Below are 13165 nucleotides of genomic sequence, written 5' to 3' on the forward strand. Positions count from 1 at the left end.
ACATAGGAGGGTGTTCTTGGTACTCAGAGTGTGTCCAGATACAGCCAAATATTGGAAGCCATCTCCTTGCTTATCATCAACATTACCACAGTGAAATGCAGTGAGGTCAGAGGCTGGGGAGGCACAAATGGTGGAGGATGTCAGTGCCAGGAGCCTGTCTCACCCCCTACACAATGTAACTCTTATGTCCCTGCACTACATCCATGAAACACAGGGAGAACATACATACAGTAATAGCCAAGTCACAGCCATCACCCTAGCATACCTCCCAACTTTCGATGCACAATAGGAGGGACAGTAATGCGCGCAAGAGGCTTGCGCCTGAATCTGGGGGCATGGCCTCATGGTAAGGGGTGTGGCGCTGCGTCAAACGCTGCAATCGCAAACCACGCCACCCGTTTTTGTCACTGTGGGGGCATGGACAGCCCTGAGTGAGTTGCTGGCCATGCCCCCTGTCCCTCTCTGTCAGGGAATAGACGCTGTATGCATGTGCACAGCATCTATTCACCGCAGCTCTGATCAGAGCAGCGAGTGACAGGGGGGGATCTCCCAACTGCCCCCCCCCCACCCACGGGACACTGCGACCCATGGGTGGGACAGCGGGACAGACTGTGAAAAATGGGACTGTCCCGCCAAAATCGGGACAGTTGGGAGGTATGCCCTAGTGAGTAAACTGGTGCATACTAACTTCTGGGTAAGGTACCCCCCATTGCCCCCTCACCTGCAGAAACTCAGCTGGCCCAGTGCAGCAGGTTACACAGGGCAATACAGTCATCAGTGATACAGTCAGCAGCACCTGGGGAGGGAGAGCAGGAACATATCTGTACACTTTGTCTCACTACTGTAGCCACACACAGAGTCCTGTCCCCACACTCACTACAGATTAAACACACACACACACACACACCTGTCCCTGCACTCACTACAGATGCCACACATACCTGTCCCCAAGCTCAGCAACGGTGTCTGCCTTACTTCACTTCCTGGATTGGTCACATGACCAATCTGAGCTGTCCATCAGAGCTCACACACGCCCCCACACTGAGGCATGCCTCACGTTTCTCTGTTTTATGCGGTCTGATTGGCTGCTGTGTAGCCCCGCCCATTGGTAGAGGCAGTGTCCGACAGTGTGAGAGATGAGACTGAGCTGCTGCTGCCTCATCACTATCTCTCCCTGCAGCTGAAGGAGCCCTGCAACTCTGGTCAGTTTTATCTACAAAGATGATTGCATTAATACAAAGAAGATACTTATACTGTAAGTTATAAATATCTTCTTTGAGTTCTTCCAACCATTTTTATAATGAGAACTCTGAGTATGATAGGGAGCATGACAGGTGAGGCTCTGCCTCCCCTGACTGCACGTCCCTGCATTACCAATGCCACTGCATTCTGATGAGCATAAAAGTGTTATTGGATCATGATTCAGAGGTGGACGGATATGCAGTAGAAACTGTGATTTTATGCTAATGCTGCAGCCAATTGGCTGTTTACTGAGATGTCCACTGGCTGTGGCTATAATCCTCCATGGTCCACAAAAAGTTGCACCATCAGTCAGAGATTCACCACACCATTGTACTTCTGAACAACCCTGTAGTTGCTTAGAATGTCCAATGGAACTTGCCCGCCATAGTCAGTGGAACTGTATCTTTCAATGTAGTCACTGACACTGGCACACCCTGACATGACAACTGCTACCAGCCCACCCTCCACCATCACCACCTAGGTTTTCCTATTGAAATTGCATGCACCTCCATACAATTCCAGTCTGCATCCTGATGTTCTACATCCATCTACCTCTGAAGTGAGTTAATAGAGTTAGGAGATTCATAGGCTATAATGATATGGCAGGTGATTAGATGGGACCATGGGCATAGCTATAGTGGGGGGATGCAGTCAGTTTACCTCCAATCAAAATACAGACGTTCAAAATCCCGACACCAATTGACCGATGGTCAAAATCCCGACAAGGTCAAAATCCCGACATGGACAAAATACCGACATTTAAAATACCGACAAGGTCAAAATACCGACATGTAAAATCCCGACAGGTCAAAATACAGACATGAGTTTTTCATGATTTTTTTCATTGAAACCGACTTGTTCATACTTTACCATCCCAGTGGACCTGGAGGGGGAATATAATAGTGTGCCGAGCGCAGCGAGGCACCGTGCCCGAAGCATGGGGAGCGTAGCGAGCCATGCGAGGGGACGCGGTACACTTTATATGGAGTCCATGTTGACTTATGTCGACATACACACACACAAAAAACCGCATGTCGGTATTTTGACCTGTCGGCAGTTTACATGTCGGTATTTTGACCATGTTGGTATTTTAAATGTCGGTATTTTGTCCATGTCGGGATTTTGACCTTGTCGGGATTTTGACCATCGGTCAATTGGTGTCGGGATTTTGAACGTCGGGATTTTGATTGGAGGTATTTCATACCGATCCCATAGTGGGTGCAGGGGGTGCCATTGCTGTGGGTCTTAGAGGATTCAGGCACTCAGTTCACTTGTACCAAAGTTATATAGTTGTGTACCAAGTTGTCTACCAATATGTACCCGGGAACTGCAGTATAGTATAATATGTACTGGAGGCACTGTGTGGCATAATTTGAACTGGGGCATAACTGTGGTTCATAAAATGAACAAGAGCTTCAAAGTGAGATGTCTCGCTAAAAGCATTGAGGGAGGGGCCCTTTCAAAATGTGACTATGGGGCCCCTGGATGGGACATGATATATAGGGAGTTATGATGATGAGAGGGGAGATTGCTGAAATTAAAATAGTGCTAAATATGCACCAGGGGTGTTATAAACCACCTACAGTAGCTTTAGCTAGACATGCCTCTCCAGCGGTGTGCCATGGTGTATACTTGTGTTCACAACCTATTGAAATGTGTGAGTCACACCAATAGCCAGTTATGCATTCCACTAATGATATCGCTATTACCATTGCCACTCCACACTTCTCTGTTATTTAACTCTCTAAGCATGTGCTATTTAAAGCAGCTGGTAACAATTGGAATCAGGTAAAGCTCAGAGGTAACATTAATACCATCTCCTCAGAGAAAAAAGTAGAACAGATACTAGAGTAACAACAGTATTAAACTGTACAGATGAGTTTCTACTAGCTCTTACTAACTATGCGGGTCATTCCGAGTTGTTCGCTCGCAAGCTGCTTTTAGCAGCTTTGCACACGCTAAGCCGCCGCCTACTGGGAGTGAATCTGTGCTTATCAAAATTGCGAACGAAAGATTAGCAAAATTGCGAATAGACACTTCTTAGCAGTTTCTGAGTAGCTTCAAACTTACTCGGCATCTGCGATCAGTTCAGTGCTTGTCGTTCCTGGTTTGACGTCATAAACACACCCAGCGTTAGCCCAGACACTCCTCCGTTTCTCCAGCCACTCCCGCGTTTTTCCCAGAAACGGTAGCGTTTTTTCACACACTCCCATAAAACGGCCTGTTTCCGCCCAGAAACACCCACTTCCTGTCAATCACACTACGATCACCAGAACGAAGAAAAAAACCTTGTAATGCCGTGAGTAAAATACCTAACTGCATAGCAAATTTACTTGGCGCAGTCGCAGTGCGAACATTGCGCATGCCCAGTTAGTGGAAAATCGCTGCGATGCGAAGAAAAATACAGAGCGAACAACTCGGAATGACCCCCTATCAGGGTAATTCAGAGTTGATCGCAGCAGGAAATTTGTTAGCAGTTGGGCAAAACCATGTGCACTGCAGGGGGGTGGGCAGATATAACATTTGCAGAGAGAGTTAGATTTCGGTGGGTTATTTTGTTTCTGTGCAGGGTAAATACCGTCTGCTTTATTTTTACACTGCAATTTAGATTTCAGTTTGAACTAGAGATGTGCGGCTGGCACTTTTCGTGTTTTGTGTTTTGGTTTTGGTTCTAATTCCACTTTCGTGTTTTGGTTTTGGCTTGGTTTTGCCAAAACCACCCTTTCGTGTTTTGGTTTTGGATCAGGATGATTTTTGAAAAAAACAAAAACAGCTAAAATCAGAGAATTTGGGGGTCATTTTGCTCTTACGGTATTATTAACCTCAATAACAATCATTTCCACTCATTTCCAGTCTATTCTGAACACTGAACACTTCACAATATTGGTGGTCATTCCGAGTTGATCGCTCGTTATTTTTTTTCCGCAACAGAGCGATTAGTCGCTAATGCGCATGCGCAATGTCCGCAGTGCGACTGCGCCAAGTAAATTTGCTATTAAGTTAGGTCTTTTACTCACGGCATTACAAGGTTTTTTCTTCGTTCTGGTGATCGTAGTGTGATTGACAGGAAGTGGATGTTTCTGGGCGGAAACTAGCCGTTTTATGGGTGTGTGCGAAAAAACGCTGCCGTTTCTGGGAAAAATGCGGGAGTGGCTGGAGAAACGGGGGAGTGTCTGGGTGAACGCTGGGTGTGTTTGTGACGTCAAACCAGGAACGAAACTGACTGAACTGATCGCAGTGGCAGAGTAAGTCTCGAGCTACTCAGAAACTGCTAAGAACTGTCTATTCGCAATTCTGCCAATCTTTCGTTCGCAAATCTACTATGCTAAGATTCACTCCCAGTAGGCGGCGGCTTAGCATGTGCAAAGCTGCTAAAAGCAGCTTGCGAGCGAACAACTCGGAATGAGGGCCATTGTTTTTAGGCCAAAAGGTTGCACTGAGGTTGCTGGATGACTAAGCTAAGCAACACAAGTGGACAACACAAACACCTGGCCCATCTAGGAGTTGCACTGCAGTGTCAGACAGGAGGGCAGATATAAAAAAAAGGTCCCAAACAGCACATCATGCGAAAAAGAAAAAGAATTGCAATGAGGTAGTTGTATGACTAAGCCAAGCGACACAAACAATTGGCCCATCTAGGTGTAGCACTGCAGTGGCAGACAGGATGACAGATATAAAGAAAAAGGCCCCAAACAGCACATCATTCAAAGAAGAAAAAGAATTGCAATGAGGTAGTTGTATGACTAAGCCAAGAGAAACAAACAATTGGCCCATCTAGGCGTGGCACTGCAGTGGCAGACAGGAGGGCAGATATAAAAAAAGGCCCCAAACAGCACATCATGCAAAGAAGAAAAAGAATTGCAATGAGGTAGTTGTATGACCAAGCCAAGCGACACAAACAATATCTAGGTGTGGCACTGCAGTGGCAGACAGGAGGGCAGATATAAAAAAAAGCCCCCTAACAGCACTGGATGCAAAGAAGAAAAAAAGGTACACCAAGGTTGCTGTATGACTAAGCCAAGCGACACAAACAATTGACCTATCTAGGCGTGGCACTGCAGTGGCAGACAGGAGAGCAGATATCAAAAAAGGCCCCTAACAGCACATGATGCAAAGAAGAAAAAAAGGTGCACCGAGGTTGCTGTATGACTAAGCTAAGTGACACAACCACCTGACCCATCTAGTAGTGTCATGCAGTGGCTGAATGTCGAGAGTGGGCCGCAATTGTTCGGTCCACTGACAGCATCTCCAGCATGCTCCAGTCACTTTTTAAAAAATCTGCAATTGGTGGACTTATACGGCAGTACCCCAGGACTAATACAGCACTACCCCTGGACTAATACGGCAGTGTCACACAGGATGGCACAAAAAACTAGGCCCCAAACAGCACCTCATGCAAAGATGTCGAAGAGGTGCAATGAGGTAGCTGCATGACTAAGCCAAGCGACACAAACAATTCCAACTGGAATTATATGTCCAAATCACTGGAATTATACGTCCAAATCACTGGAATTAATTGGCAAAATCACTGTAATTATACGTCCAAATCACTGGAATTAATTGTCAAGATCACTGTAATTATATGTCCAAATCACTGGAATTAATTGGCAAGATCACTGTAATTAATAATTATACATTCAAATCACTGGAATTAATTGGCAAAATCACTGGAATCATATGTCAAAATCACTGGAATTAATTGGCAAGATCACTGTAATTAATAATTAGACGTCCAAATCACTGGAATTAATTGGCAAGATCACTGTAATTAATAATTATACATCCAAATCACTGGAATTAATTGGCAAAATCACTGTAACTATACATCCAAATTACTGGAATTAATTGGCAAGATCACTGTAATTAATAATTATACGTCCAAATCACTGGAATTAAATTGCAAAATCTCTCTGTCGCCTGCCTAGTGAAGTTGAATCTAGATGGGATTTGGTACCGGGGACACTATACCTCCATCGATTGTCTAAATCCCACTGCACTAATGGCGGATACCGGACGCACGTCTAACACCAACATAAGTGTCAAGGCCTCAGTTATGAGGGCTTCCATCATCATGTGAAGCTGAACCACTAGTCATGAACATAGGCCAGGGCCTCAGCCGTTCCTTGCCACTCCATGTCGTAAATGGCATATTGGCAAGTTTACATTTCTCCTCAGACCATTTAAATTTCTTTTTTTGGGTCTTTTTACTGAACTTTGGCTTTTTGGATTTTACATGCCCTCTACTATCACATTGGGCATCGGACTTGGCAGACGACATTGATGGCATTTCATTGTCTATGTCATGGCTAGTGGCAGCAGCTTCAGCACTAGGAGGAAGTGGTTCTTGATCTTTCCCTATTTTATCCTCCAAATTTTTGTTCTCCATTATTTTTCTGGAGTTATATAACACAATATGCGGCACAGGAGGGCGTACCCCTACACCTCACAGGGCAAACACTAAAAATGATTGGATTAAATATTAATAACTCCTTTATTTGGAGTAAATAATATATAGCACAGTACAGCACCACTGAACTTATATGGCAGCACCACTGGACTGGATTTATACGGAATTATATGGATTTATATGGAATTATACAGCAGGATAACTGGAACTATATGGCAGTATCATGGGAATTATATGGCAGTATCACAGGAATCATACACCAGCATTCTGAGAATTATACGGCAATATCACAGGAATTATACGTCAGTATCATGGGAATTATACGCCAGTATTCCAAAAAATATATGGCAATATCACAGGAATTATACGCCAGTATCATGGGATTATATGGCAATATCACGGGAATTATACGCCAGTATCATGGGAATTATATGCCAATAACACTGGATATATGGCAGCAGAGGACACCACCACTGTGACTGGTCACTGGACTGATGCTGCACCAGACACTTCCCCTGGTCCAAAGCAGGACAACACAGCACCACAGAAAGGGACTTATACAGCTACACTGGATATATGGCAGCAGAGGACACCACCACTGTGACTGGTCACTGGACTGATGCTGCACAAGACACTACCCCTGGTCTGATGCAAGGCAACACAGCAAAAATGCAAGGGACTTATACAGCAGCCAGCAGCACTGGGGACATATAGTAGCAGAGGACACCAACTCTGTGACTGGCTGGACTGATGCAGCATAAGACACTGACTACACTGGACTGGACTGAGCAGCACAACACAGCACAATACTCTCCACCCCACTTTCCCGCCCCCACACAGACACTGAGGACAGAGACACATCCTCTCACTACACTCTCCGAGACTGGAGTGAAAATGGCCGTGAATCGTTGCTCCTTATATGGAATCCAAATCCCGCGAGAATCCGACAGCAGGATGATGATGTATTGCCTTGTTCGGGTTTCCGAGTCAGGTAGGAAAACCAGAGCCTGGCACAGATCTGGACTCGAATGGTGAAGTTCGGTAAGGTTCGGTTCCCTGAGAACCAAATACGCTCATCTCTAGTTTGAACACACCCCATCCAAAGCTAACTCTCTCTGCACATGTTATATCTGCCCCCCCCCCCTTGCAGTGTTCATGGTTTTGCACATCTGTTAACAAATTTGCTGCTGCGATCAACTCTGAATCATGTGTACATAAAACTTATATAACGCATCAAGATTTGTGCATAACTTCAGGCCTGCCATCAAAGAGGAACGGTGGGGACTCCAGTCCTGGGCCCTGACTGGGATAGAGCCCAGGTTGCAGCAGTGAGGATCAACTGGGGCCAGGCCACCTGTCTGTGCACTGGCAGGGCAGACAGCCACTGAGGAACAGAGGTTGAGCTGCAGCTCTATTATTTTTATAAAAAGGGGGGTGGAGAGTGCGCTGTCAACGGCAGCCTGTATAGGGAAGTCAATCCCTTATGTATATATAGCAGTAGAGTAGAGTATACTGGCGCCGGCTGATATTTCAAATGATAATGGACACTTAAACCAATACTTTAAAAAACAAATAGTTAAAATGTATTACACATTTAAAACAGGTAATTCTATTTCAATTTGTGCAAATCAAAGCAATTGCTATAAGGTTTAAATGGGTTAAAATATGGTGCCACTGGTAGTCCCTTCAAGACATGCTGTCCACTTTGTACTGGCTAGGAATCTTATTCCAAAATGCTCACAAGTTCAACAGGTGCAAGAAATGATTTTACCAGACTTGTTCCGGAAAAAAGTCCCTTAGGTATCTCCTTTGTGCTGAAGATCCAGATGGCAAAAAGGGATGAATCCGGGTCTGTTGAAGAACTTGTGTTGGTATTTTGTCCAATGGAAGCATAAGAGTCCAAGAATGTCGCCAGAGATGTGGATGAAGGGAAACCGCACTTGTGGTCTTGCTGAATAAGCTCAATGCGTTTCGCTGGACTAATAACTGCCAGCTTCCTCAGGAGCATGAACCCAGTGCTCAATTATCAGACTATATATACCCTTATAATCAAGGGTCAATCAGAACAGCTGTTGTCCTGGTTCTAACACATCATATAATTTTTTACAAAACCATTATATATGTATTCTTTTTATAAAGCTGGCCGTGAGCCAATCGGAGCTCATTGATCGGCAGCCAATAAGGAGCTGCCACTTGGCAGCTCCTGATTGGCTGCTGGTCCGCAAGCACCAATTGGTTCATGGCCATCTCTCTAGAAAGAAAGAATAATGCTGCTCCGTGGCTCTGTTCCTATGTGGCTGCCTGCCCTGCCGGTGCACAGACAAGTAGCATGGCCCCCATCAATATTCACTGCTGCCCTCAAATGGTAAGCTATAGGCAGTGTGTGTGGTGGTGGTGGTGGTGGTGGGGCCTGCCAAATTTGTCAGTCCTGGGCCTCATCATTTTTGATGGCAGCCCTGCGTAACTTAAATGCATGACTCTTATGCCTGGAGAGGCAGAAGGGATGCAGAAGGGCTGGGTGAGCATATGCTAATGGAAATGTATACTGTATGCAGGCCACTTTTTTACTAGGTACTGTATATCTACTGAGGGGCTGCAGCATTGGTGAAAATCTCCTGTGCATGCAATGATGATGATAATTATGACTACCAGCAGTACCATATAACCACTTATGGATAGCTGATAGTACTTCATTCATTAGCATTAAAGCTATCTTAGGTCAATTAATCAAATGCATTAGTGGCTGTCTGTTTGCATTACTTAATTGACATTTCCATATGAACTGTTGCAAGAAAGACAATTCCCATTTCAAGACAAAAACAGCAGATGTGGAGGTGTTTATTTAAGTTTTTTTAATGCTGTACTAAGTGGTAAATGTACTAAGCATGGATTTTCCAAGGGTTTTAAATTGAAGCACCAAACCAAAGTATAGGGATTTTGACAAACCAACATAAAACTACCATTAACTTGTCTTAAGCTGATGTACTGTACTGTAAAAGCGTTGCATTTATCTGTCCTATCAGAGGGAGAGGAGTTGCAACACAGTTACAGTACAGATGGGTCCTCCGTTATCTTGACTGGCTGAGGCGTTAGTCACGATCGGGCATACGCAGCGTACCGGGTCGCAGGGAGGCGTGCCTAGTCACAGAGAGGTGCGGCTAATCACACAGAGGTGCACACAGAGCATTTGATGTTACCTTTACGTGTAATACCTGTGATCATCCACCAAATGTCACTTTTTACAATCACCACTGCGCATGTGTGTGGTCTCCCGTAAAATAAAATACTGAAATACATAGTAAGAACTACTTTACTAGTGCGTCTCATTATGCTGCATACAGTATATACAGCATCTCATTATGCTACATTATTTTATACAATATATACAGTACAGACGCAAATAGTACAGCATATATGATCCATTTACAGTACTTTAGGAATATGTAAGCGTCCAAGTCCCGCAGACAGAGCAACATAAAACCAGTAGTGTACACTGACGCAAATGGACGTGTTAGAAGTACATTGTTGCCTGTTGATGTTAGAAATATTGTATGTTAGCATCCTAATCCCGTAGCCATTACGGCATAATCAAAACCAATGGATTTATTCATCTGTCTGCGGCGAAGTGGTGAAGTGTTCCGCTTCCTATGCTTAGAGTCCCGGGCTCGATTCCTAAAGTACGAATGCATGTTAGTTTTTTCCAGACACTTTATTATTTTTTTTATTCACATAAACCAGGGCAAAGCTGCAGGAGCAGTTATACTGTTAAGGTTCTATGCACCATACGGTACACATACAATTCTGTAGCCGGGTAGACTCAATTGAAATGGCTACCGCCTGTGACTAGTTGCCCTATGGAGGCACTCGGCTATGGAGCACGTAACAGCACAGATTTTGCAGGCTATGGGCCAATGCTGAAGGAGCGTCACAATCCTCTAGCTAAAATACACAGGAGCGATAGGGATAAGCGAGGTCTATGCACATTATGGTACACCGGACTCGATCGCATAGCAACCTGACAAAATGACCGTCGCCCGTGAACCCCCACCACATTCAATCGCTCGGATATGGAATGAGAGATGGCATAAGTTTTGCAGGCCACAGGGAAATGCTGAAGGAGCGTCACAATCCCCTAGCTAAAATACACAGGAGCGATAGGGATAAGCGAGGTCTATGCACATTACGGTACACCGGACTCGATCGCATAGCAAACTGACAAAATGACCGTCGCCTGTGAACCCCCACCACATGGCATTGCTTGGATATGGAGTGAGAGATGGCATAAGTTTTGCAGGCCACGGGGAAATGCTGAAGGAGCGTCACAATCCCCTAGCTAAAATACACAGGGGCGATAGGGATAAGCGAGGTCTATGCACATTACGGTACACCGGACTCGATCACATCGCAAACTGACAAAATGACCATTGCCCGTGAACCCCCACCATGTGGCATCGCTCGGATATGGAGTGAGAGATGGCATAAGTTTTGCAGGCCACGGGGCAATGCTGAAGGAGCGTCACAGTCCCCTAGCTAAAATACATATCACAGGCAATTATTATGAGTTGAAAAGAGTCGGAAACTGTTATATTTATAATTCTCTTATGAGGAAAATTATTATAGGAATCTATTAGTGGAAAAATTATTGTTTAATTTTATTAGAGCAATATTATTTAGTAATTATATTAAAGAAACAATATTAAGTAAACATTAATTGGTGTTTAAAATTAATTTTAATGATGGGAACTTTTATTTTTACTATATATAAATGGCCCACATCATAAAATAATTCATGCTTTCCTCATGATGCTTCTCCTTCTGATTGAGTAGCTAGCTCACCTGTCGCAACCACTTCATTTATTTTGGCCGGTTTGTCTGCATTTTGTTAATCAGTTTTAGAAACCAAATGCTTGGTAAATATGGGGCTTCTGTGATTGTGAAGTTAAAAACATGGATGGTGACACTATAGGCCTGAGTCATCTCTGTAAGTAAAGCAAAAAAGCAAGCAACTGGGCAAACCATGCTGAATTGCAGGTGGGGCAGATGTAACACGTGCAGAGAGATTTAGATTTGGGTGGGATGTGTTCAAACTTAAATCTAAAATGCAATGTAAACATCAAGCTGTGTAACATTTGAGCATACAGGTTGAGTATCCAATATTCAAAATCACACATTTTTGGTTCCCCTACTGAGATACTGACACATATATTATATTATATATCTATATATACACACATAATATATAATATATACTGTATGTCATTATCTCAGTAGGGGACCCAAAAATGTGGGTTTAATAATTTTGAATAAGGGATACTCAACCTGTATGTATATATATATATATATATATATATATATAATACTCCAAAGTTGGTACAAACGGCACTCACAGGGTTTCAATTGAGCAAAACTGCTGGTCCATTTATTGTGACATTTCGGAGCTATAGCTCCTTCTTCCAGACAACACAATTCTGCTGCAGGAACCTATAAGTGATAAGGATGTCGCGCACAATATGGAGGATATTTATTTTCAGCTATTTAAATTAAGACGACGCGAAACTGACTATCTATTGCATGCCTCTTCTCTCTCCGAGTATTACCGGGAGAGAAAAATTCCTAGAGGCTTTCGCTCCAGAAATATACCAACAATTGGCCGGAACAATCCTGACTTTGTCAGGAAATGGGTAGGCATACTAAACAGATGTGCCCTAGACCTAATGGTCCTCATAATTGAGGAATCCCGACGCGAACTGGATATAACACGCTTAAAAATTGACAAATTGAAACAAGAAGTTAATTCTGTGTTGGAAGATCCAGTAAATGCAAGCTGGTTAACTAAACTTGATCAAAAATGTGACCAGTATAATCGCGACTTACGTAAATTTAAACAAAATAAGAAACATACGGTGGACAATGACTATGAGGACAATAGAGTCTACAGATGGCTGTCTGGAGGTGAGACCACAATTCGAGGTAGTGACAAGAGCCGTAGACGTAGGCCGTGGCACAAAGAGGCGCCTCGTTCCCGCAATCAAACGGATACTTCTTTAAGTCATAGTGACAGCGACTTTGGGATATCGGTGTCAGATGAACTTAGCACTTCGGCTAGTGTCCCTTTAGGGAACCCCTCTGGGGCAACCTGTAAAAGAGCGGCCACCCGCAGGGGTGGACAAAACAAAAGGTGCAACTACAAGAAAAGTAGCAAAGAAACTGCAATAATCAACTTGTCTGAGAGGGTGTTCACGGAGGTAGAAATTGGGGTTTTACAAAAGGGCCTTTCTTTTGTCCCGACGAACCTCCATGATGATTTTGAGTGAAGGAGAGAACATCATAAGTTTGCGTGTAAATTATGCCTGAAAGAACATTTTCAAAATAAATCTCTGCTAACGGAGGGGACTCCAGTTGAAAGGTTCATGAAATCTGCTGCTAGGTCTACATATGACCCCCCATTAGTTAATCCTTCGCTCAAGACTTTTAACCGACTGCTAGATGACTCTGTTAATAGATTTAAATCAGCTC

Source organism: Pseudophryne corroboree, chromosome 6 (assembly GCF_028390025.1).
Source record: "Pseudophryne corroboree isolate aPseCor3 chromosome 6, aPseCor3.hap2, whole genome shotgun sequence".
NCBI classification, from domain to species: Eukaryota; Metazoa; Chordata; class Amphibia; order Anura; family Myobatrachidae; genus Pseudophryne; species Pseudophryne corroboree.